We start from the raw sequence: 27,478 nt of genomic DNA, 5'->3' as shown, positions 1-27,478 counted from the left end.
TCAACTTTAACTTTGTTTTCAGTTTTAAAGCTTTTCTTTCCCTCAAGCATTGACTTCTACAGGATGTCCAATTTTGAGTTCTATTTGGTCCCTCTCTGTAAGTAAGTCTTCCTGCCATTTGGCTTTCTAATGCCTTGGCTTAGTAGGGTTGTGTCTTCTTTGAAGATCTTTATTCTGCAGTAACCTCCCATGCTTCATTGCTGTCCTGTATGGTTTTCCCATTCTTCACAGCAGAATGCAGGTTTTCCTGCCCTTTGTAAGGGTAATATCCATGCTCCTTGGCAGTCACAGACGTTTTCTGTAATGGAACGTTTTTGCACGTTGGAGCCTTATTCCCCAACCTTCCCCTTGTCTCCTAAAATGTGTGAGATCAGGATCATTTGCTTCTTTAAATTTCCCTACACCTACTTATCTTAGTTGGTGATTTCCCTAGCTCTCTACTCCAATAATCAATGAGTTTTCTGTTGTAGTCCTCTTAATTTTGTGTTTCCAGATCTGCCGCATGGCATTTCGCACACTATGGCATCGATGCCTAATCAGAGTTGCAGCTTTCTTTTTTAATTACTGCCTTTTCAACGTGTATCACTGCACAAGGTTTCCCTTTTCACACAAGGTTTGGACCCTCACAATCGTCGATGTCTGGTCAGTTCAACTCAGATTCGCAACTACTTCTAAAGACTACCACCTTGCGATGTAACCTATAACTTTGCCTTCAATCTGCAGCTTCTTTCTGTTGCTGCACATTTTCTGTCTGGTCAGAAATGCTTTCTGTGTCATTCTCTGAAGATTTCTTGTGAGTTGAGCGTTGCCGCAGAGTGTATGGGTTTGTTGTCATCAGCAGTGAGTAATATGTGTTTCTCTTGAAAGTCTTCTGGGTCACCAACATGTTTTATTTCTTGTGTTCTTTTTCTCAAAGCTTTCATTGCTGAAGGGATTGAGTTTAAAAGCGGGGAGGTTATGTTGCAGCTGTATAGGGTGCTGGTGAAGCCCCATCTCACATACTGTGTGCAGTTTTGGTCTCCTTACTTGAGAAAGGATGACCTGGCACTGGAAGGGATGCACTAGGTTGATTCCGGAGTTGAGGGGGTTTGTTTTTGAGGAGAGGCTGAGCAGATTGGGATTATATTCATTGGAATTTAGAAGAATAAGGGGAGATCTAATAGAAACATATGAAATTATGAAGGGAATAGATGAGATAGAAGTGGAGAGGAAGTTTCCATTGCAGGTGAAACTAGGACAAGAGGACATAGCCTCAAAATTAGGATGAGCAGATTTCAGATGGAATTGAAGGAACTTCTTCACCCAGAGGGTTGTGAATCTATGAATTTTTCCGCCCAGTAAAGTAGTTGAGGCTTCTAAATTAAATGTTTTTAAAGCTAAGATAACTTTTTGAATAGTCAAAGAATTAAAGGTTATAGTGAGAGAGCGGGTAAGTGGAGCTGAGGCCACAAAAAGGTCAGCCATGATCTTATTGAATGGCGGAGCAGGCTCAAAGGGCCTGATGGCCTACTTCTGCTCCTCGTTGTTATGTTCTTATGTGTGAATGTTGCTTAAATTGGGAGTGTTCTAGCATGGATTAGGATATCTATCTTTCAGCTCTATCCAGAAGAATCTTGTCAGGTAAACGGTTTATTACTGTTACTGCAACAATTTAAAGATTAATTGAATATGGCCTATATTACTGAGAACATGAACATGTTTCACCCCAGGTTGGTCATCTACAATCTCCTTCTTTACTATCTGACCAAGACCATGTGACATCGTTACAAAGATTGGGTGCTTAGTGCACTCTATCAGACCTTTTCAAACCTATATATACACATTCCAATTCTAACATTTTATCTTCTACCAAGTTCTGATTTTATCTTGTCTCATCTTTTCATGGTTTCAAGTATTCTGTCAAATCACACTGCAACCTGTGGTGTTTGACTAAACAAAAACTACATTTTAAAAATCATTACTTTCATATTTGCGGTTCCTTGAACAAGGCAGTATCCTGGAGAATGTATGTTGTGTCCTTTCTAAAGTTTCAATATACTTTCTAAGGATGGACCACAATTCCATACACAGTACACAAACTGAGGCTCATTAGGACTTCATACTGATCTATAATTAGCTGTTGGTTCTTATAGTCTACACGTTTTGTGGTAAAATGAAAAATTTGTTACATGTTTTTACAGTCATACAAACTTGTGGGACTTAACTTGGGAAACTATACCAATGAAACTCTTTGCTGTTGCATAGCACTGATCCTAGTTTCATTCAAATTGCAACCTTACTTCCTATCAAAATGTGTCACTTCAATGGCCACTTTTGGGCTAATGCTCTTCTATTATCTATGCCCCTTTGCAGATTTCTTTCACCTTGGAATTTCCTCTGAGCTACTCCTGCTCCTCAGTGAAAACCATGGTACTGGATTAACAAAGTCTTAAGCAGCCCACTTATTGTTCTTTTTCAATCCCACAGTTACCTTAGTGCCAGATGCCAAAAGTGCTACTTTGATTTATTCTGGTAACATTCTATGATATGAATGGGGCCCAAGTACTTTTTTTGTAACTTGGCAGGTGGAGCATCTATTGTTGGCACTTCATTCAGTTGGTACCGCTAGGATGGAATAGATAAGTACGAATATTATTTTTATGTGGTCAAGGAGATTAGCACTGCTCTCCGATCTCACAAAGAATAGTTTAGCTGTGAATAACACAGGGCCATCCCCTTGTGAAGCCCCTGCAATGTCTTTGTTTGCCACTAGGTGGGTCATCCTTTATGTGCCCTGCTGCAACCCCCTAATCTGGTAAATTTAACAGAGGTAGATGTTTGGACTATTCCTGTCCTCTGGGTTCAGGCATCAAATAAGTTGGCATTAAAATGGACTGATTTTTTTTGCCAATGCTCCCAAACAATTCTGGCGATCAAACATCCAGGAGTCCCTCCATAATATAGATAAATGTTTGGTGCAAACTCCACCAGTACATATTGGTGTGGTTTCTGCTGATGTTGAGGTGCAGAAGCAATGGAAGATCTAAAGATACCTGAGGAGATTCATTTGTTAATAATTTAAATGGTTATACCTTTCACTTTGTGATCAACTGCAGATTTTGCCATTGCTCCTCCTGGCTTATTTCTAAAATTCCCAGAAGTCTACTTTGTTGTCATGACAATGTATTTATCTTGTAACCCAACTGGTGTGATGTGCACCAGGTAGCAGACACCCTGCACGTAGTTACTGTGGCAGTATTGAAAATTTGATGTATTTTTTTATTTGTAATATACTGATTTGACTTTAAAGTAGGAGATCCAGACATTCCAAAGTTGCAACCCATTTGACAGTTATTTTTCTACTCAATTTGTCATCATGCCTATATAAACCAAAATTTGAACACTTGTCATAGTCTCCTATTATGGCATTTTCAGGTTTAACCTGATATCCACTCCTGGGAAATATCTTGGAATGTTTTATGATTGTTAGTGGTACTTTACAAATGCAAGTTATTGTTATAACAACCTCCTCTCAACTACAGTTGGTTCTGCTAAAATGTACATTTCTTCACCGTGAATTGGCTTTAACGTGATGGAAGGATTTAGACCATTATTTGTAGAATGCAAACTTTCCTTATCTATGTTGGCAATTTCAGCCCCATTAGTTTAAATGGCACGGCTATTGCGCGATTTTCTCATAACATGAAATCACACAAGAACGGAACTGTCTCATTATTATCAGAACTAAGCATATCTGTTTTCCAGCTTTGAGTTATAAATAAAATTAGATATCTGACTCTTTATTCCTTCACACTGGTCTGTGATACATATGCCGAAAAGCTAAGACCTGAGTACACATCCCTGGGGTTCACTACATTAGATCCCATCATTCAAATTACTTTTCCTTCATCTTTTCTCTCTGTCTCCAACCTCCAAATCATTTGTTTCATTTAACCTCAAATTCCATGTGTTCTTACTTTCATAGATAACCTCTTGAACAGAACTTCTTTTAAAAACCTTTGGGAAGTCCATATAACCAACATCCTTAGAACTCTCCTGTCCGCCATGTTAGTTGCCTCCTTTAGGAATTCCCCTCAATTACACAGATATGACATCCTGCCCAAATCCATGTTGTCAACCCATACACTAGCCTGGACGTGATGAAATTCTTTCTTTCCAATGACAAGTAGTGGCCCAATGCTTGTTTTAGGATCCCTCGAGGAACTGGTGCCCATGAGACTAAAACAGATACTGAGCCTACACCTTGCCATCAACGAGAAGTAATAGGATTTGTAAAAACATCTAGTGGAGCCAGTCGGAACAGGGGTGTACCATAGCTCAAACTCTCTGGATTGCTGCTAATGGCCACAATCAACCCTCTCCTCCTGTCCTCCATCATCCCGAAGTCAAGTCAGTTCAATGCTGGCAAGGCAAGCAGTTCAAAATTTATTAATGCAGGAGCATGAGGAATTTGTGAAGGTGAAAATGCAGATAATGTCAGCTGACCTGATTATTTCAATGAGGTCTTTAAACCAAGTTTCAGGTCAGCTTTGGGCCAGCATCTATATGGTTACTTTGTTATCTGCACATTCAAAGCATACTGCAACAAATTTCTCTCACCAAAGATGAAGAAAAAAATGACGAAACAACTATAACTTACAGTCACCCAGCACCTTTATTGGGGAACATGTCTTAAAGTGCTTTACAGAAATATAACCAATATAGGCACTGAAACATAGGAAATAAGCAAAAGCTTGGTAGTGGACATTCATTTAAGAATGATCATAAAAGAGAGTTGGAGAAGCAAAGAGAATGAAGGTGTTAATTTGAGTTGGTAATCTGTCTTGCCATACATGGTTGGTGGAATTGCTGGCAGAATTCTTTTTCATTCTTAAAATGTGAGCATTATTGGCAAGGCTCACATTTATTACCCATCCCTAATGCAGGATCCAGAAAGGTCCTCAGGAATGATAGTCAGAATCAGAGTCATAGAGAGCTGAGTCGTTGAGAGGATTCTTTCATTTAATGATATTTACAATATTTAAATTAGAGGCATTGTACAACTGTCAGCAAGGCTAGGCATGGTAAACTGTTTTATTATAATCAGAGCAGTATAAGTTATAGACAACAGTGTTTTGGATTAGCAAATGTTTATATAGGGTAGAGGTTAGGGTGCTGACCAGGAAAGACTGGAAAAATGTGACCTAGATGTGACAAAGCTATAAATAAGGTTCTCATTCCAGTAACAGTAACCATATTGTACTGAGTGCCTGAGGTATTGGTCAGAAGGTCCCAATCATTTCCCCAATACTTTATATTGCTTCTCTTCTCTCTCTCCCACTTCTGTCTCTCCCATGTTTGTGAACATGTCATAATTCCAAATTTCATTGGCACTACCCCCAAAACCTAGGATAAGAACAGTTGGTGCACGGAAATGCTGCCTTTTCCAAATGTCTTCCCAATTCACATACCACCTTGACTCGTACGTGTAAATGACAGCACAGGTCGTTCTGATATAATGAGCATTTTGTCAGCACAAATTGGTTATGACATGATTGACAAATTGTGGATGTTGTTTGGATAACACAAAATTTCTACTGATCGGGTTTAGCAATTTTCTATTAGCGGTCTTCGACAGCACAATTTTCTATTAGCAATCTTCGGCAGTGCGAATTTCTAAAGCAGTTTTCCACAGCATGATTTTCTACAGCTCGGGTTGCAGAGGAACACAACTGTCATGACCGTACATTCAGATCAGACCATAAATACTGGAGCTCTTAATCTAACAGCATTGTGGGATCATGTTTAACATGCTGCAAAGATTCAAGAAGAATATCCAGCACCACCTTCTCAGGGAAATAATGAAATGGGAAATAATTGGCAGCCTTGCAGTGCTCTCCACATTCCAAGAAACAATGAACCAGAAGTTATTTTTTCAGGGTTTTAGTGAGCAAGTGCAATGAATGATGAGGATGCCTAATATTTAATCATGTGTATTGCTAGTGGTAATGTCTCTACCTGGACCGGGAGGCCTAGGTTCAAGTTCCACCCGCTCCAAGGTAGGTAATAACATCACTGAACAGGTTGATTAGAAAAATGGGTAGAATTGGTTAGAACATAGAACATAGAAGAATACAGCGCAGTACAGGCCCTTTGGCCCTCGATGTTGCGCCGATCCAAGCCCACCTAACCTATACTAACCCACTATCCTCCATATACCTATCCAATGCCCGCTTAAATGCCCATAAAGAGGGAGAGTCCACCACTGCTACTGGCAGGGCATTCCATGAACTTACGACTCGCTGAGTGAAGAACCTACCCCTAACTTCAGTCCTATATCTACCCCCCCTTAATTTAAAGCTATGCCCCCTTGTAATACCCGACTCCATACGCGGGAAAAGGTTCACACTGTCAACCCTATCTAACCCCCTAATCATCTTGTACACCTCAATCAAGTCACCCCTAAACCTTCTTTTCTCTAATGAAAACAGCCCCAAGTGTCTCAGTCTTTCCTTAGCTCAACTGATAAAATGGTTAGTGTATGTGTGTGCTTCTAAATAATACCAACATGACAGATCCAATTCATGTACCTGAGAGTGGAAGATTTTGGCAAACCAAAAACTGCCCTGGATGAAGCATCAGCAGGCAAGAGAAGCAAAGACCTACCTTTGGCCCATACCATGGCCTTTCAGTATCTGATGTAAAATAGTGTTATGAATTCTGAACATGACTTCATTAATTTCATTTTTATATATCCTCCCACCCCAATTATGCCTGCTGTCATGAATCTGGTGAGTCTGGCTAGGGTCCAATAGCTATCCTCAAATACGTCACCTAAGTAACTATTTTCCATTTTGACATTCATCTGTGTTCTATCCAAACTCTCAGCAGATATGACATCAGCCATGGCTTAGTTGTTAACAGTGTTGTGGGCTTAAGTCTCATTTAAGATTAAAGTATGAAAACCTAAGCTGTGATACTCCAGTGCAGAGCTTAAAGTAAGTTGTGCTTTTGAGAGTAGATCTTTTGAGATTATATGTCAAGCTGAGATCCTGTCAGCACTGTTCAATGAACATAAATGATTCCAAGGCAAAATTTTGAAAATGATCAACTGACTTATTGCCGCTGCCCTATCCAGTATTTATCTTGCAATCAACATCAGTAAAACACAAGATGTTTGGTTATAATCACATTGCTATTTTTGTGCAGAAGTAGGCTGTTGTATTTCCTACATTCCAACAGGGACCATAACTGAAAAGTATTTCATTGGTTGTAAATTGTTTTACCATATCCTGAGAGTGTGTGAGGTGCACAGTTTCCCTTTCAAAATAATTCTTTCCTGTGTTTCTATTCACATTTGCAAAGATCATTCCTTTCCTTGCTTATGTTCGTTATGCGTATCATGAGATGTGGTTCTTTTAAAAGTAAGGTTTTGTTCTCCTCCTATGATATTGTGCTTTGTCCATGAAGTAGCAATGAGTCATTTTGTAAATCTCAGTCTCATGCTGCGATATCAGATACCACTCTTTTCTCTTCTTTACATGCTTATTAACTTCTTTCCAAAATCAATGGATTCTAAATCGTAGGTTGGCAATACCTGCCCACTCCAACATTAATACAGCATCCATTAACTAATTGGTGGTGAGTTTGACAGTGGCCACAGAGAAATTCCATCTTTCAGGCTGCTCTATATTTTCATTTGATGAAAGCTGTTTCTATGAAGAAAAACAGAAAAGCTCTAACAAACGACTGAATAAAGTCACCTACATAAAATGCTCAAAGTAGTTCTTCACTTTTGCTGTGAAAAATGCACATGCCCTATTTCTTTATCATTTGTCTTTATTCATGCTAAATGCTTGGGAAATAAAGAGGCTCTACAGTCTTTCTAAGTGTCACTACTAGTTAATCTCTGGTGTTTTGAAGTGATGGTGTGAGTATAGTTTGGTTAAGGCTGTTTCTGTATCCATTTTGTTTCCATATCACTGTTTTTGTTCAGGTAATGGTCCTCAAGTCAACGGTTTAAGTCTCTAGAGAATAGCCAGCAGCAGCAGTTGCCGCTGCAAATATAATGTATAAAAAATAGAGGAATAGCTTCAGGGCACTGGCTAAAACTTAAAACTAAGTATTAGTACTCTTGCGCTACCTTTGTGGGTGTCTTCTTGAAACACTAGTTGACCTTGTACACAGAGGTCTACATCTCTTTTCACTCTTAACTGAAGTTAGGATTAAAGTGCAATAGTTGTCACAACTGGGCAGAAGCTTTAAACAATAGTTATGTATATTAAAAAGTCTGTTCATTTGAAGATTCAACCTTATTCAATGACTAATGCAAATAAATGTCAAAACCAGTAAAGTGTGTGCAAAGCAAACATTCTGCATTCTAACTATTGATACAATTATTTTTGGAGAAACCCTTCTTAGTGGGGGGCAGATTACATTCTGGATTGCCTCAAGTGGTAATGACACAAGAGGTTAAAAAAAAGCATAGTGCCACCTTCAAGTATTGTTGCTTAATAAAAGTTTCAGTGATGTTGTTGCTTAATAAAAGTTTCATTGATATTGAACCACACTGGGTTCATGAAATGAGTATTACCACTGTTAGTTCATTTTTACACATTGTTTTCTTAAATAATTAACCTCACTAAGTGTCACCGCCCTCTATCTGTATAAAAACCCTCAGCAGCAAAATCACTCCAATAAACTCTCTACTCTTCTGATCCTAGCCTCATGTGCATCCTCCCCTCCTATATCAGTCCACAATTAGTGCCCACGTACTTAGCTGATGCTTGAATATCCACTTCTTACCCAAGGTGAAATTCTAATAAAACCCTCCTCATCCACCAAGTTTTGTTTATGTTTCCCAACGCTTCCTTCTTTATCTGAGCATTCATTTATTTTCTATGCCTCTGTCAAGCACAGAAAGAGATCTCTTTAATATTAAGACCATAAAATGTAAGAGCGGTAGTAGGCCATTCAGCCCAGTAAGTCTGTTGTGCCATTTAATGAGATCATGGCCAATCTAATGACCCTGAGCTCAATTTTCCTGGTTTTTCTCCTTAACCCTTGATTCCCTTTCTCATTAAAAATCTATCTCAGCCTTAAGTTTGTTTAATGACCTAGCTGACAGAGCTCTGCGGTAAAGAATTCCAAAGATTCATGACCATCTGAAAGAAGAAATACCTCCTTGTCTCTGTGTTAAATGGGTGACCCTTTGTTTTGATATTACGTATTCTGGTCCTCGGCTCTCCCAGAAGAGAGAACAACCTTTCTACATCTATCCTGTTAAGGCCCCAGTGAATCTTGTATGTTTCAATTAGGTTATCCTAAATTCTTCTATATTCTAACAAGTTTAGTTTCAACCTCCTCAGCCTCTCTTCATAAAACAGTACCTCCCTATCTGGTGTCAGCCTAGTGAAGATTCTCTGGTCTGCCTCTGATGCCTCAAATATCTTTTCTTAGATAACGGGCCTAAATTGGTCAGTTTGGAGATATCAGAAAGAATAAGAGACCAATCATATTGAATGATTTTAGGCCAGGAAGGAAGAATTATTTCATTTAGTTCTGGTATATGAAGTGGACTCCATAACTGATGTGTGAGTAGAAGACAATTGAGTCTTAGTAACCATGAAATAGTTACATGAATTTTGAAAATATCAGAGGATAATGAAAAATCAGAGATGAGGATGTTGGACTACAAACTGGCAGAGTTCAGTGAGGTAAAAAGATAACTATTCCAAATTACCTGGGCCACAAAGAATAGAAATGAGTTGACTGATCAACAATGAGAAATAATTACATATGAAATAGTTAAAATGAAAAATAGATGATTTCTATGTGTTACTAAAGGGGGAGGGGGAACAAAAGATAGATATCTGTGGGTAAGTAAAGTAAGCCTGAAGCATTACTTAAAAGATAGACGTTGAAACACAACGGGTGAATTATCTACTCTCTTGAATGGCATTGGCTATTACAAGACAGTTGAGAAATTTGGTGAAAATTACAAAATTGGAATCTTGCCATCAAGACACAAAATTCTGATTTTCCCCATAAAATTCAAATGATGAGTTCAGAATCTCACTAATGAGCAACCAGTACCTTATTTCCATGCATTTGCATCTCATTATTAGCTCAACCTGCTCCATCCTATGCAGCAGCTCCCAATTCTCCTCTCCCGCTTTGAATAAAGCTAGGTGCCTCCAATTCCTGAGGGTAAAGTCAGAGCAGTTATCCCCAGCCGCAACTTATCGCTTGTTTCTCTGGGACTTCCTTCTGACTCTGTTGTCATCACAACGTTCCTATACATCTCATGGACACAGCCGACTTTGACCCTTCATCTGCATACATTGATACTGGCATACCACCAGCCACACCATACCACCATGCATATTTTTGGACCAATTCACACACCATTTTAGCCCTCAGGATATCCAAAATTCTTACATCCTAACTCACAGAAAGTCCTGTTCGTGTTTCGCCCTGTGATTGTTGATCTGTACTGACTTCCATTAAACTGCACTCCAAAATTAATATTTTCCTTCCTTATTTTAATCACTCTACCACTGGAACCATGTCTTCTTGGTCTGAAGTTCTGCAATTGCCCTCCTTAACTTTTCCAACTCTATTCCTCTCTCTCCTCCTTTCAGGTACTTCTTAGAATGACTGTTTTGACCAAGAATTTAGTTACTTCCCTTAATATCTGCTATGTCGAATTTTGTTTGATAAAGCACCAATGAAGTGGTGTTAATGAGTTTTTTTTATTGCATTCCACTAAATCTAAAAACACAAACTTCTATAACAAATGAGAATGCAGTTGTATCTGGGCAACTCAAATTAATCTCATTGTCCTATTCTTTCCCTATAATTCTAAACATTTGAAATGATACCTACTCTTCACTTGAAACTTGAAATGGGGTCTGCTTCAACTAGTCTCTGTGATAAGTTCTAATAAGTCTCTACATAAAAATGTGTTTTTTTTCTCAATCCTTTCTCTCAGAGACAATTTTAAATTAATGCCCATCCATTACTGACTTCACTGGGGGAAATAATATTTAGCTATTCACCAGATCAAATTCCTTCATAACTTTATAAAATCCTCTATTAGGTCTTTTAATATTTTTCTCCACTATTGTGTAAATAGTTTCAAACCTCTCCTCGCAGACTGATTTTTTCCAGCCTTCGGAAATGGTTAAGAAAAGATTATAAATTGGATTGGATTACCTCCTGCCTATTGAGTAGCATACCAGATTGATCAATAACTTTAGGAATAAAAAACTATATGGACCTGAAAAATAAGAGCATTAAGTAAAGTGTTTGGGTTCTCAAACCTATTGTGCCATTCAACATGATCACACCTGATCTACTGCCTCATCATTTAGAGAAATGATTTGGATGTGAACATAGGAGGTATAGTTAGTAAGTTTGCAGATGACACCAAAATTGGAGGTATAGTGGACAGTGAAGAAAGTTACCTCAGAGTACAACAGGATCTTGGCCAAATGGGCCAATGGGCTGAGGAGTTGCAGATAGAGTTTAATATAGTTAAATGTGAGGTGCTACATTTTGGAAAGGCAAATCAGAGCAGGACTTATACACTTAATGGTAAGGTCCTGGGGTGTGTTGCTGAACAAAGAGACCTTGGAGTGCAGGTTCATAATTCCCTAAAAATGGAGTCGCAAGTAGATAGGGTAGTGAAGAAGGTGTTCGGTATGCTTTCCTTTATTGGTCAGAGCACTGAGTATAGGAGTTGGGAGGTCATGTTGCGGCTGTACAGGACATTGGTTAAGGCACTTTTGGAATATTGTGCGCAATTCTGGTCTCCCTCCTATCAGAAGGATATTGTGAAACTTGAAAGGGGTCAGAAAAGATTTACAAGGATGTTGCCAGGGTTGGAGGATTTGAGCTATAGGAAGAGGTTGAATAGGCTGGGGCTGTTTTCCTTGGAGCATCGGAGGCTGAGGGGTGAACTTAAAGAGGTTTGTAAAATCATGGATAGGTTAAATAGACAAGGTCTTTTTCCTGGGGAGTTGGGGAGTCCAGAACTGGAGGGCATTGGTCGAGGGTGAGAGGGTAAAAATTTAAAAGGGACCTAAGGGGCAAACTTTTTACGCAGAGAGTGGGTGCATGTATGGAATGAGCTGCCAGAGGAAGTGGTGGAGGCTGGTACAATTACAACAGTTAAAAGACATCTGGATTGGTATATGAATAAGAAGGACTTAGAGGGATATGGGCCAAGTGCTGGCAAATGGGACTAGATTAGGCTAGGATATCTGGCCAGCATGGACGAGTTGGACCGAAGTGCCTGTTTCTGTGCTGTACATCTCTATGACTCTATGAGACCAGGTCATAATCCTAAACTGAGAGGTGGGGAAAATAGCCAAATTACAATGTAGAGTTTGTAGGGGCTAACTATCAATAGACTTTGAGGCATATATAGATGCTGGACTGAGAAATGGCAAAGCCTGCTCAGAAGAAAGAGCAGGAGAAGGCCCGAAGCAGAGTATACAATTAACAACAGAAGCAAGTCAATTGGCCACTGTAGATACAAAAAGTACTTACAGAGATAGCAAAGAATAAACAATCAACAAGCATCAAAAGAACATAGTGCACAACAAGCCACAACGAACTCCACCAATGGAACCCAATCCAATCAGGTTTAGAGCATTGTGAATGACAGCAGGAACACAAAAAAATTAGACATAGCCCTATGCAGTCTGTAGAGGTCCCAGCAGTACAGGGGCAAGATGAAATCTTCCAGAGGAACATGGCTGGCCCACAACAGGAATTTGACTTCCTTGAATATACAGTCCTGTAGGACTAATTTTGGCATGCAAAGATTAAAGTATATGGGAGTAACACTTGTTTTAAATTGGGTACTATGGAAACCTATTGATCCTTTTAGATGCTACATCATGGTTGAGGTAATCCTTGGAGCATACTCCATTTGCAGCAGAGGAAGTACAAAAATGAGAATAAGGTGTTGTTTCACTTTACTATAACTGTAAAGAGATTATGGAGAATTTCTAATTCGCATTCTTTACAAACGTTTATTAAACAGACCTATTTGGATAATGTTAGACATGCTTTGGCAAGCAGACACCAAAATTTCTTCTTTTCTATCATTGCAAGAGTGTGGGGAAGATTCTCCATTTCTCTCAAAACAAAAACAGGAACTGGCTGAAAAGGTACCAGAGGAAGTGATGGCCTTCAATGACTTGAAGTCATTCTGATCGTGGTTTATTCTTTCAGAATATGTTGACAGAGAAGGAAACAAGCACACCATTCATTTATTTAAATCTGAAACTTTGGACCTCCCTATATTAATTGGTCAGAAAATACACCAGCAACAACTGCAATCACAGTATATCCTCCCAAGAAATTTTGGGAAACATGAAAGTAACCTTCTGTTTGTTGAATCAGCAATGAAAGCAAGTGAAGCTTCAGAAATTTCTACAGCCAGTAAACTAACCACTGAATTTGTGATATCAAGAATCAAGGAGTTAGAAAGACATTTTAAATCATGAAGGAAACATAGCTCAAAGCTTTAAAACGTTTTCAAGACTATTGCTGTTTCACCCAGTCATATGCATCAAATCGTTTGCAATCATGAGGTTGACATTTTTAAATAAAAAAATGAAACCTCAGCAAAAGATGATGAAGAAAGACAACTTCAGGGAACTGTCAAGAAATTATCTAGAGAGAAAGATTCTTGCAAGCTGGAGCCTGCAAGAGAAGCCCATCAGAAAGGAAAAGAAGCACCAGTTTTTGATTTCAGCGAAGGCTAACAAGACCAGATTATTAAGCTCATGGAGGTACAAAATGCCTTCACACATATTAAAGTTGAACATTGCAATGAGCGTAAACATCAGAAGTCAGCAAGAATTACCATAGTATAACTATCTCAGCAAAGCAACTGAACTAAAAGGAGAGCTGTTATCATCAAGCCTTACAGGCTGAAAATGAGAAGCTTGCAGAAGGTTTGCAAAAATCTTACACCTAACAAATGCTTTTCACATCCAGGTCTACAACAGAAAATTATTTTGATGGAGGAAATACAAAAATGTTCAAAGTTTCATTATCAATCGTAGCAACAAAACTCTGAATGATGACCTAGTCTGTCAAAAAGAAACACTGAAGAGAGAGAGAGAGGATCTTTATTCTCTTATTAAGGAGAAAGATAATTTGGGAAGGCAGTTGACCTTTGAAAGTAGCTCTGCAGTTCAGAGAACCACTGAAGAACTTGCTTTTAGTACCAACTTGACAGTTGGTGGAACTTAAATTCAACAACCAGTAGAAATATGGAATTGAAAGATGTACTGTAGTTGCATTTAAGGAGTAGCTAGACAGCATATGAAGGGAGAAGGGCGTAGAGAGTTACAATGATACATTTGGATGAGGAAAAGTAGGTAGGAGGAAGCTTGAGGAAAACATGAATACCAGCATGGACTGGTTGGCTGAATGGCTTGTTTCTATGCTACACATTCCACATCGGATAAAGCAACACACAATTGGATGCAGCAGGAACTAACTAGAGGGGGAGAAATACCCTGTGTGTTCTAACTCTCACTGAGGAGGTGGTGCTAATCATTTTGGAAGGGCCGTTGCTGAGGCCATTGCCACCAATGAGGTTAAGGCCATCGAGGATGAACTATATGAAAATTCACTCAATTCAAGAATAATTCCTTTGGATTGAAAAACTCCTCACATCACTCTGCTATTTATGATAGGTGACAGAGGGATTGCAGGGAATTGTAGACCAGTTCATGTAACATTTGTTGCTGGGAAATTGCCAGAGTCTATTATCGGGAACAGTGTGACTGAAACATTTCAGCTGGTCAGAGACGGGGTGTGGATTTATAAAGACCAGTTCATATTGAAATTTATGAAGAGGTGATGTATAGTGGCGGACAGGGTATGTCTATGGGTATATTCCAGCAAGTATTAGATTAGGTCTCTCTGTTAGCTAACGTTGAATCTCATGAAACTTTATTGACCTGGTTAGGAAATAGGCTGAAAAAAAGACAGAGAACAAAGGAAATGGCAGAATGTGACTTGTGGTGGAATGCTGCATTGGAGCCTTCACTATTCAATGCATTTATGAACGACTTCGATGATGGGACAGAAAGTCACTTTGCTAATGACAGAACGTGAGATGGTATTGCACACAGTGTCAAAAGAAATGGGAAATTACAGTGAGACATTGAGTCTTAAGTGAACCAATGGAAACTGGGGCAAATTAATTTCAATGTTAGCAAATGCAAAGTCTCACACTTGAGAACTGTAAAGGATAGAACTGGGTATTTTCTAAACCTTGAAAATTTAACGTCCAAACAGACTTGGCAGAGATAAATCATTAACATTTCATGAACAACTTTCATCAGGGTTTATAAAATCAGAAGGGCATAGATAAGGTGAATAGCCACAGTTTTTTTTCAAGGGTAGGGAATCCAAAATTAGAGGGCATAGGTTTAAGGTGAGAAGGGAAAGATTCAAAGGGGACCTAAGGGACAATTCTTCCACACAAACGGTGGTGTGTACATAGAATGAGCTGCCAGACAAAGTGGTAGAGGTGAGTACAGTTACAAAATTTAAAAGACAGCTGGACAGGTATATGGATAGGAAAGGTTTACGGGGATGTGGGCCAAACATAAGCAAATGGGATTAGTTCAGTTTAGAGTACGTGGTCGGCATTGATGAGTTGGATGGAAGGGTCAGTTTCCGTGCTGTATGATTCTATAACTTGTATTCTATTGCATCTTTAACAAAATAAATGTCCCAAGGTGCTTTGCAAGGATATAATAGCAGAGGTGTAGAACATTTGGAGAGGGAATTCCAGAGTTTAGGACCTGGGTTACTGAAGTCATTGTCACTAATGAAAATTGTGTGCAAGAGGTCAGCATTGCAAGAGAATAATAGGTATCCTGATGGTTGTCAGGTGAAAGGAGATTACAGACATAGGGAGCAATGAGTTCATGGAGTATGGGCTTGTCAAACACATGAATGAGGGTCTCATTAGCAATTGGCTGAGACAGAGGCAGAATTAGCAACATTACAGAACTGTATTTAGACAGACTTACTAATAAGTGGTCAGATCAAGGTTTAAATCAAATTTGTGAACCAATTGAATCTTAAACAGTTGCCAAGATGCAGTTGGTAGCTAGTGAATGGAGTTTTTAGAAGGAATCAAAGATACTTGAACATTCCAAAAATATTTTAATTGTTTTTTTACAGATATAGTTTCTTAGTCTCTGTGCAGTCTTCTTTGTCAGGTTAAAATGTGCTGAATGGCCATCTGGTGAAAGGAATGTCAGAACAACTCTGGGCTGCTGCCCTCCAAAAGTTCTGTTTCCGAATATAACCTCTGCTTACGCCTGATCACAGTTACATGAATAAATAAGAAATTCATGGGGAGCTATGTTTGGAGTACTATCATAAAGTTCACAATTAACTGGCCAGTACTCCTTGTGTACTCAAACTGACTGAAGTGGTGGGGATAGTCAGCAAACAGATGGTTGGACTATTACAAGGCTGGAACACAGCTGATGAGCTTGAATAATGTCAAACACCATTTTAAAAAGAAAACAAATTATTGGTTCGATTATAAGAGGTTTAGTTATATTATAATGCACTTCTACCCATCTGCCATCTATAAATGTTGAGCTATTTATAAAGTGGGAGCACAATCAGATGTACAACAATACAAATGTAAGTGGATCAAATAAGTAACTGAAAGCCGTGTATTGTATTCTTGTCCACAGTTTAGTGTCACTCCATGTAAAGATAATTCACTTCTTATTTATTATGAACAGAAAGCATTCACAGGGATTTATGGATCATTACTGTGGAATACACTCTGGAGCATTGGATAGAACAAGACTTTCAAGCAATTTCTAGTTTTGTTGTTTATCTGTTCACTGTTTTCCCAGAGGTTTCTTCTACTCTTAATTTTGGCTGCATAATGCATCTTCGCCTAACTGAGATGACGACAATTTCCTTTGCTTCTCCCAAGATCATTCATAAGTTGGCTGCTTGGAGCTCTAGAAAAGGAAACTTTCCTCATTCACAGGATGTGGGTCTCGCTGCAAAGGGTAGCATTTTTTTGCCATCCCTCATTGTCTTTAAGAAGGTAATTTAGTAATGAACTCCACCCCCATAGTAGCAAATTTTGGTTATTAGTTTCTGTCTCTTAAATGGAAATTTCTTTTTATTTTCTCTACACGCTTAGTAAGATTGTCTCCAAATCAAGTACAATTACCTCATCAGAAATATAGGTTCGGAACCTGTTCTCAGAACTCGAAGTACCAATTCAGTCACAGGAGAAGATTTGAAATAATTCGGCAGTGAAACTGATATGAGGGTTCATAAAAGTCTTCATAAAAGTCTGAAACTCACTGCTGATAAATTGGTCCCATTGTCTGTTACAAGGATCTCGGGTGTCCCATGGATATTAAACCTGACAGAGAGAAAATTTCACTGAGAGACAAGAATAATTAGAATTTAAAAAAATCAGGTATGGAATGGATCAGTGGGAATGTGTAAGTGCATTCAAATGGGTGTGCAGTCCATTTGCACAAATGCCCAGAGTGGGATAAATATGTTGGTGAGCTATGAGGACAAGTAACTACAAGAAATTGTAATGTAGTGGCAATAAGCCTCGAAAGAGGTATTTAATATGTCAAGGTACAATTCAGGAAGATTGTCATCCTGACATCTTGAAACTTGAGGCTGATTTGATAAGATGAAAATTGAGCAAATCCAACCATTGGGTAAGCTATTGTGAGATTCTAACATTGGTGACAATAGAAAGTGAAAAGTCAAGAAAGAACAGAAACTAATTGGAAAGAAGAATGAAAATGACACCCTGAATTCCAGTAGTGAGATATGTCTGTAGCTACTTCTGGAATAAGGCTGATTATGGATAGATGAATGATAAGAAAGTGAGCAGCTAGGCTCTGGAATCTCTTCTTACTCATGGAAATGATCTGTACTCTTGGAAATACTTGGTGCTTCTTTTGCCAGAGCTAAACTTACATGTGACAATTTCTCCAGATCTAATAGATTTCACTTGCTAATGACTTAAAAAAATATATCATTTTTTTAACATGGCTCTTTGGAAGTTCAGCTGAAATTAGTAGAACATAATGACAACGCCCTTGTCCTCACCTACCAGCCCACCAGTCTCCGCATCCAACATATCATCCCTGAAACACATCCGCAAACTCCAATTAGACCCCACCAACAACAACATCTTCCCCTCCCCACCCCTCTCTGCCTTCCGCAAGGACAGTTCCCTTCACCAATCCTTGGTTTGCACCGCTCCCGCCACCAACACCCCCAAACACCATGGTACCTTCCCCTGCAACCGGAAAAAATATTAAACCTCCAGGCATACCATCCCCCCTCACCTCCATTCAGGGCCCCAAACAGTACTTTCAGGTGAGACAGAGGTTCACCTGCCTCCAACCGACTTCACTGTATCTGGTGCTCCCGATGTGGTCTTCTCTACATCAGTGAGACCAAGCGTAAACTCAGCACATTTCACCAAGCCTCTCGGCTAGATCTGCAGTCATTGCCCATTTTAATTCCCCTTCCCAGTCCCTTTTCAACATGACCATCCTTGGCTTCCTCCGTTGACACAGCAAATCGGACCGCAATTTGCAGGAACAACACCTCATCTTCCACCTTGGCAGCTTACAGCCTGGAGGACTCAACATTGAGTTCTCCAACTTCCCATTCCCCAGCTCCCTTTCCAGCTCCTCCCACTCCCTTCCATTCCTCTGATCAACCCTTCCTTCCACCTACCAACCGAATTCATTGTTCCCATTGACCAACCAGGTCATACCTTCTACCTGTGTTCACCTATCTCTACATCACCAATCTGCCCCTCTCCCCACCCAAAACTGTCTCCCATCCCCCTCTTTATCTACAGCTCCCCTGAACCCACTCCCAGTCCTGAAGAAGGGTTACATCCGAAATGTTGACTTCTTCACTTCCTGATGCTGCCTGACTTGCTGTGTTCTTCCAGCCTCCTGCCTACCTCAGATTCCAGCATATGATTATTTTGTCTCTGCTTTTCACATCATGCAGGAGAAAAAAAATGCTCCTTTGTGTAACCATAGTCAAATGAAAAGAAGAATTGGTGATGGATAAATATTTTGCATGCAATACTAACAAGGTAACTGTAATAACCCAAGAAGCCCAACAGGAAAGGAACCTCATTTATTGTTGAACACCCAAAAAATACACACTACTCATGGTGTACATTGACTAGTTCCAGCCTGGGACAGATAATTCTCCAGATTCTTGAGTCTGCTTTATAAAGCACTCAGGTGATGAGTTCCAGCTGGACAAGCCATTGCCTATTACCAAGGAAACTTGTACTCAATGTGTTCAATGAGGAGATTAATTAATGATTCCCCTTGGGCTTTGTAAGGGTATAGCTCATTCCTCAACTTCCAAGTCTGAGGGTTCCCCCTCATTCCTCTGATATAGGGGCCTTTTGCATCACTTTGCTCATTGCCCTATTCCTGTTGCTTTTCAGATGGGGTGTGGGGTGAAATCAGTAGGTAAAAGTCTCTGCAGTGAAGACCATCAAAGAGCCACTCAGTGGCAATCTCCTACTGAGCTTCTGCCACCTCTGTCTCCATCTCGGAGCCTCAGTCCTGGTAGTTCTCAGGACATACTCTTGAGTTTTTAGTGGACGGAGTTTCCTATCAGTAAGTTGGTCCATAGGATGCCAGTGGTTGCGTGCCTGTTGAAACAATTGCTTCGGTGGAGGGTTCCCACTCGCAGAGGTGCTCAATGTGTTTTTTGTAGTCTTCTCTCCAGTTTCAACTCTGTAAGACACCATCCCATTTTTTTAAGGATAACACCAGAATCCATGGAGAGCTGTCACTGAAATTCCTTACGTAGATCCTAATTCCTAGTTTAAACTTTCTGTCTGGCCTATGCTCATCATGGCCCCTGTTTTTGGCTTCATATTTTAATTCAATCTTGCTGCCCAAGTTTGGTCAAGTCAGGCTAAACCTAGTCCGAAGGCATTGGCCCACCAATAGTTCAATTAAGGGTACTCCCATCATTATATGTTGGGCTCTCCGATAATTGAAAAGGAAACATGCAAGCTTATTTTCCAAAGAACCTGCCCTTAGATTTCTCATGCTCCTGCTGAATACCTGGATCACTTGCTCAGCCAGACCGTTAGGGGATGGGTGATGGATTGCCATGCAGATGTGCCTTACCCCATTTGTCTTCATAAAAGTCTGAAACTCACTGCTGATAAATTGGTCCCATTGTCTGTTACAAGGATCTCGGGTGTCCCATGGATATTAAAAGATGGATGGAGTACTTCTCCGGTATTGTAAGAGGTACAAGAGGCACATCAATTATTTCGATCAGGATTAAGGAAGTAGAGCCCATAAACGGCCATGCTAAATCTGTACGTACTTGCACCCAGGGTAAGACTGGCCATTCCTGTGGGTGCAGTGAGTCTGCTGGAGGAGCCTTCTGGTTTTCCTGGCAGATTTTGCAATGATTGACCAGGGTTTTTGATATCCGTGTCTATGCCAGACCATCAAGCATAGATCCTTGAGAGCATTTTCATTTTAGAAATTTCTAGGTGACCATTGTGCAATTCTTGAAGTATTGGTTGTTGGCCTGGATGTGGACAACCACCCGGACTCCCCTAAAAGAATACCACGGGCATTGCTCAAGTCCTGATATTTTGAGACTTAGGGTTCTAACTTTTCCATAGGACCGTCATTGTGGTCCACCATTTAGGATGATATTATGGACTTCATCAATGTAGGGTCTTTTTGGGTTCATGCCTGGCAGAATCTAGTCCAGTGTCCATGAAGTTCAAAGTCACGAAGACTTCACCCAGCTTTAGAGGTGAAGGTGTAGCATGGTGGTTTAGTGGTTAGCACTGCTGCTTCACGGCATCAGGGACCCGGGTTCGATTCCAGCCTCAGGCGACTGTCTGTGTGGAGTTTGCACATTCTCCCCGTGTCTGAGTGGGTTTCCTCCGGATGCTCTGGTTTCCTCCCACATTCCACAGATGTGCAGGTTGGGTGAATTGGCCATGCTAAATTGCCCATAGTGTTCAGAGTGTGTAGGTTAGGTGCATTAGTCAGGGGAAATTTAGAGTAATAGGGTACAGGAATGGGCCTGGGTCGGTTACTCTTCAGAGAGGCGGTGTGGACTTGTTGGACCAAATGGCCTGTTTCCACACTGTCGAGAATCTAAGAGAGGTAGGCCGGTGGGTAGTGGCACGCAGCTCATGGCACCCACGTTGGCTTCATGTCTCACTGCACAATGTTCCAAGGTATATTCATAGGCACCAAATAGCAGTGCCCAGTATTGGATCTGACCTGATGCAATGGATGGAATCATATTGTCTTCCTTGAAGAGGCCTAGCAGAGGTTTGTAATCAGCTAGGATTGTGAAATGTCAACTATAGACATACCGGTGGAACATTTTCAACAAGAGAATCATGGCCAAACCTTCTTTCTCGATCTGGGCAATTTTCCTTTCTGCCTCTGCCAGGATCATGATGTGTACATGATTAGACGTTCTATCCCATCGTCCCAATGGTGTGACAATACCAGCCCTTCCATAGGCGGAGGCGTCGCAGGTTAAGATGAGTGGTCCCAGGGGAATAATGGGTTAATGTATTTGTTGACTGTTCTTTGACATTTATAAAGGCTTTCTGTTCTGGCATTTGGCATGACCATTTTGGTTTCTCTTTAGTAGGACATGAGGGGGTGCCAACCAGGTTGCTCGGTTGGATATGAATTTTCCATTGTAATTTATGAGATTCAGAAAAGACTTCAACTCTGTTGAGTTCCTTGGAGTCAGAACTCTTTTTATGGCCTTCACCTTCTCTTTGACAGGGTGTAATCCACCTTTGTCAACTCTGCACCTGAGGTATGTTCCCTCGTTGACCTGGAATGCAAAGTTTCCCCATTTTAGCTCAATGCCAGCTGCAGAAAATGCTACAAAACCTCCTCCAGACTCTCCAAATGTTCTTTTGCAGTAGCTCCTGAGATTAAAAGATCATCCAGATAGAACGTCACCTTGGGCACCTCTTGAAGGTTCTCCAACACCCTTTGAAAGATGGTGCAAGCCAAAGGCAAGCATGTATTATCACAGTCCTTTGGGAGTATTTAGATTGACATACTTCCTGGGTGATGACTCAGGCTCCAGGTGGAGGTAGGTGTGGCTCATATCCCATTTCAAAAATATGTTACCCCCAACTAGATTTGGATACAAGTTTTCCATGCAATACATATGGTATCTGTCTAAGCAGGAAGTTCTGTTCACCATCAGTTTATAATCCCTATAGAGACCAAGTTGTCAGTTTTAAAACTGAGACAACTAGCGTGATCCATTCAGTAAATTGCACTGTTTAGTTTATCTACATTTCCCAATTCATTTTCTACTTTGACCCATAGCGCATAGGGGACCGCCCCGTGCCTTGATTATTTAGGTTGGGCCTCTGAGTCTACGTAGATCTTGGCTCAGCATTGTTTATCTTCCTGAGACCCTATTGGAAAGTTTTAGAATACTTCTTAGTGACTGCATTTATATTGTCAGTACCCATTTTAAAGATCTGTTGTCAATCTAGGTGGATTTTCTGGATTCAGTCTCTTCCCTAAAGGTTGGGACTGCCCCTCACACCCCTGTAAAGGGGAGTGGGACTGTCTGTTGCTCATGGGTAGTTGGGGTCAGAGTGGTCCCAATAATACATAAGTGTGTGAGGCCAATCTAACCTTGATGTTCTGCAGGCTTAAAGCAAGATGCCCCATTGGAGTTTCCTGAAGGTTTTCTCCCCAACAGTAGACAGAGTGGCACCTGCGTCGCTCTCCATTTCTAGGGGGCAGCCATTTATATGAAGTTTTATCTTAATTGTGGTCACTTCAGGAGCGGTATTTAGCTGAATAACTTGCAAAGCCCTGTCTTAAGGTGGCTTTGCCTTTTGGCCTAGGTGGTACATGTTTCTCTTGGTTTGGAAGCCTTGTCTAGGAGCATTACATTTTGAGCACAATTCTGCAGCTGCTAATGGCCCATAGCACCTCTTATCAATGTTTCAGTTGATACCATAGGACTGGGAGGACATGTTGAATACTCGCTGGGCAACTCTCTCTTGACCATATAACATTGTGCCACCACCTCTTTTTGGTCTGTCCTGTTGACGGTCCATAACCAGATGGTACCTGACCATCTCAGCAGTGAGTAGTTAACTACAACAACAAGGAACAAAATGAATATTTCATTCCAAATGTTTAGGTGAAATCATGCCATATTGCTAAGTCAACTAGTCACATTTATACATTCCTTTTTCCTGTTTTAGTAATCATAAAATGTGGGATTAGGAATAGGCCATTCAGCTTTTCAAGCCTGCTCTGCCCTTCAGCAGATCATGACTGATTATCCAGTTCAGTGGCCTTTTCCTACTTTCACCCCATATCCTTGATCCCATTAATCCTAAGAAATATATCTCTTTCCTTTTTGAAAGCATTCAATGCTTTGTCCTCAACCAACTTCTGTAGTTGAGAATTCCACAGGCATAATACTCTCTGGATGAAGCAATTTCTCCTCATCTCTGCTGTAAAAGGCCTCTCCTTTATCAGATACCATTTGCCTTCTCCGCTGCATGGTGGACCTGCATGTTTATTTTCAGTGACTGGTGTACGAGGATGCCCAGGTGTCATTGCATCTCCCCCTTTTCCCAATCTACTACCATTCAGATAATAATCTGCTTGCTTGTTTTTGTGACCACAATGGATAACTTCACATTGATATCATGGTCCTGCATCTACATCTGCCATGTTTTTGCCCACTTACTTAACTTCTCCAAATCTCAATCAAGATTCTCTGCATCCTTTTCACAGCATACCTTCCAACCCAGCTTTGTGCCATCTACAAACTTTGAGATATGAGGCATAGTCATAGAATCGTAGAGAGCCCAAGATGCCTTTCAGCCCATTGTGTCTGCACTCACACAAACTACTCTAAATCTTCACTTGTCCCACTTTCCAGCACTTGGCCCACAGTCTTGAATGTTAAGATATTTAAGTCCACATTCAAATACTCTTTAAAGGTTGTCAGATTTACTGCCTCAACTACCGTCTCAAGCAATGCACATTCCCACCACTCTCTGGGAGAAAAAGATCTTCAAACCTTCTTTAAACCTCCTGCTTTTTACCTTAAAATTATGCCCCCTTATTATTGGCCCTCAACTAAGGGAACAGCTTCTTTCTAAGCGCCCTGTCCATACCCCTCATAATCTATACACCTCAGTCAGGTTCACCCCCCCTCGCAACCACCCCCCTCCCCCCCACCCCCACCCCCTCCCATTCCTTCTCTGTTTGCTAGAAAAATATACCTTTTATACCTTCTTAACCACCCTGGCCTTCTGCCTTCATGGATCTGTGCACAACTACCCCAAGATTCCTTTGTTCCCCTGAGCTTTCTAGTGTCCTGCCATTCAATGAGCACTCCCTTGTTTTGTTACGTCTTCCAAAGTGCACCACCTTACACGTTTCTGATCTATTCACCTGACCAATCCGTTTACATCTGCCTGTAACTGAAAACCTTCTTCCACACTTTCCACACTAGCCAATCTTCATGTCATCTGCAAACTTACTTACCATCACCCCACATTTTGTTTGTACCATTTATATATATCGCAAGAAGAAAGAGGCCTAGCACAGATCGCTGCTGTGCACCACTGGACACCAGCCTCCAGTCACACAAATAACCTTCTACCACTATAGTCTGTCTCTTACCACTAAGCCAATTTTGAATCTAACTTGCCAAGTTACCCTGGATTCGATATGCTTTTATCTTCTTTATCAGTCTCCAATGTGGGATCTTGTCAAAGGCTTTGCTGAAACCCATTGGTACTGTCAACTTCATTACCCTCTTCATCTAATCATTAACATATATTGTAAATAGCTGGGGTCCAATCACTGATCCCTATCATATTCCACTAATCACTGCACACAAAGCCTGTCCATTCTCATTCCATTTCATTTTTGTCAGCCAGTTCTCAACCTATTTCAGTACCTGACCTTCGACCTCATGTGCTTTTTCCCTGCTAATCTCTTCTGTGGGTCCTTATTGAAGGCCTTCTGAAAATCGAAGTGAACCATGTCCACTGGCTCCCCCTTATTCACTCTATAGTTACATCCTTAATAGATTCCAGCAGATTTGTCAAGCACAACTTCCCTTTGTAAAGTCATGCTGACTGTGTCCAATCTTGTCACTATCTTCCAAGTGCTCTGCTCCTACATCTTTTATAATTGACTGTTCGATTTTCTCCACTACCTATGTTAAGCCAACTGGTCTATAATTTACTGCTTTCTCCCACTTATCTTTTTCAATGGTGGGATTACATTAGTTACCCTCCAATCCACAGGGACTGTTCCAAAGTCAAAAGAATTTTGGAAGATGACCATTAGTACAACTGCTATTTCTAGGACCACTTCCTTAAGTATTCTGAGATGGAATTATCAGGCCCTGGGGATTTAGCTGCATTTATTTTCATTAGTTTCCCCAAAAGTGGAGGAAGACCTAAGTGGTGAAGACTGCAGATGGTCTTGCAGGATGATCTTTAGCAGGTCTGGGCCTAGAAGTTCCAACTGTAGGCATACTGGCAGGCTTTCATATAACAGACAGGCAGTGCCAGTGACAGTGTTGCGAATATGAATGCTATCTTTCTGAGAGAGGACTTGAACCAGGTTTGTGCTTCATTGTGCTTCATTCCCCAAGGCAATACCTCAGCAATTGTAGGCACCTATAACTGTATAAGGATGTTGCGCTGTAATAGTATTATGCAAACCCCTCTGCAAACTGCAATCCACAATCATAACAACATCATTCAGATATTGGATGCTGACCAGTCACATTGGTTATGAATCTGAGACAACCATCATGTCTGGATTCACAAGTGTGTGAATGGTAGTTCTAATGAAGTTCTGAAGAAAGTTCTGAAATCCTGCTGAAAAATAGTCATCCTGGACTCACAACATTAACTCTTTCTCTCTGCATAGATGCTTTGTGACCTGCTGAGTTTCTCCAGCATTCTCTGTGTTTGTTTCAGACTTCCAGCATTCACATTATTTTGTTTTTATATAAATGTGTTAATGGAATATCACATTCATACTGTTTAGGCTGGACTATAGCTTGTGTGCAAAGCCCTGTGTCAGGTTGGTGCTGGACTCCAGTGCATTGACATTGACTGCAGGATTCCTGGCAGGCCTGAAAACACAAAAAGCATTTTCTTTTGCAGGCTGCCCCCTCAAAGTGCTCATTTGAGGCCTCTGCAACAGAACGTGTATGTAACCTTAGTCTCTGGCCCAGCTGCCTTGGCAACAGCACAGTCTGTCAGGGGTGTTCACCATGTGAGGTTCCCACTTTGAATCTATCTTCACGGCTACATTAGCATGTGTACCTGAGCTGGTGATGCAAGTGTGAAACTACGAAGACAGGACACCATTTTCTTAATCGAGTAATCTTCGTAATCTATGTGTTTTTTTCTCCACTGACACCTGCTGACTTTATGCAAGGAAAAGGACATAAAGAATGTGTTAAAGGGTTTTGGAGATAGGGTGAGCTGGAATAGATGGTGGTATAACGTAAGAGGAGCACGATTAAATGATTAGCAACTTATGAATAAGAAGCCTGTGTGGATAAGAGAGAAGTGCCCTGTGAGAGGGAGGATTAGGTCTCGGGACCACGATTTTATTTTCATGGATTTAGATTTGCAGTGGGCCACAGCTTCAGCAATAGTCATCCTGACAGTGGTTGGTATCATTCCCTCTAACAGGCTTAGATTACCTCCCGTTGCTTCGGGATTTGTGCCACCTTGTCCTACAAGAGAATGAATACTATATTCAAGTTGCCATCTATTAGGCTGGCATGGCTGTCATGGTTGAAAAGCTGGCAGTATGGAAGCTGTGATGTGTGGGTGCAAAACTTGCAATGGTATTCAGTCTGGTGAGGTGAAACGTACAAATGTCAGGCACAAGTTATGATGGATTGAGATTGTTGACAGATGAGTGCGGAATTGTTTAGTGTGTAAGACAAATGGTGCAGGTGATAGGGTATTCCATTTGAAGATGCACTCACTGACCTTGACCGTTTATGTGATTTCATTTGAACTTCTTAGAGGAGTGCACTCAGATCTTCCATGCTGCCTCCTCATATTGACCTCCAGGGCCGTCTGCTTTCATTGTCTTTTGATTAAACATCTGGAGGACACTGAACTCCTCCAATCCCCACCCATGTCATAGTTACAGGACTTGTGTCCTCCTTTCCAACTCTTCCACCAAGGCATCCAATCCAGTATCTGCTAACCTTTGAGGCAGACTTTTCATTTATTGTGCCACACTTCACTTTTTCCCAGGTCAAGTTCACTTCCCACTCAACTACCAACTCCTGGTTCACTCAAACTGCAGCTCCACTATATTAGCACTAAGTGGTCACAGTTTTGGGAGTCCGA

Source organism: Chiloscyllium plagiosum, unplaced genomic scaffold, assembly GCF_037043375.1.
Source record: "Chiloscyllium plagiosum isolate Xiang-an unplaced genomic scaffold, Cpla_swu_hap1 HiC_scaffold_10, whole genome shotgun sequence".
NCBI classification, from domain to species: domain Eukaryota; kingdom Metazoa; phylum Chordata; class Chondrichthyes; order Orectolobiformes; family Hemiscylliidae; genus Chiloscyllium; species Chiloscyllium plagiosum.
The sequence above is the reverse complement of the archived record's forward strand: the minus strand, read 5'-3'. Positions refer to the sequence as shown.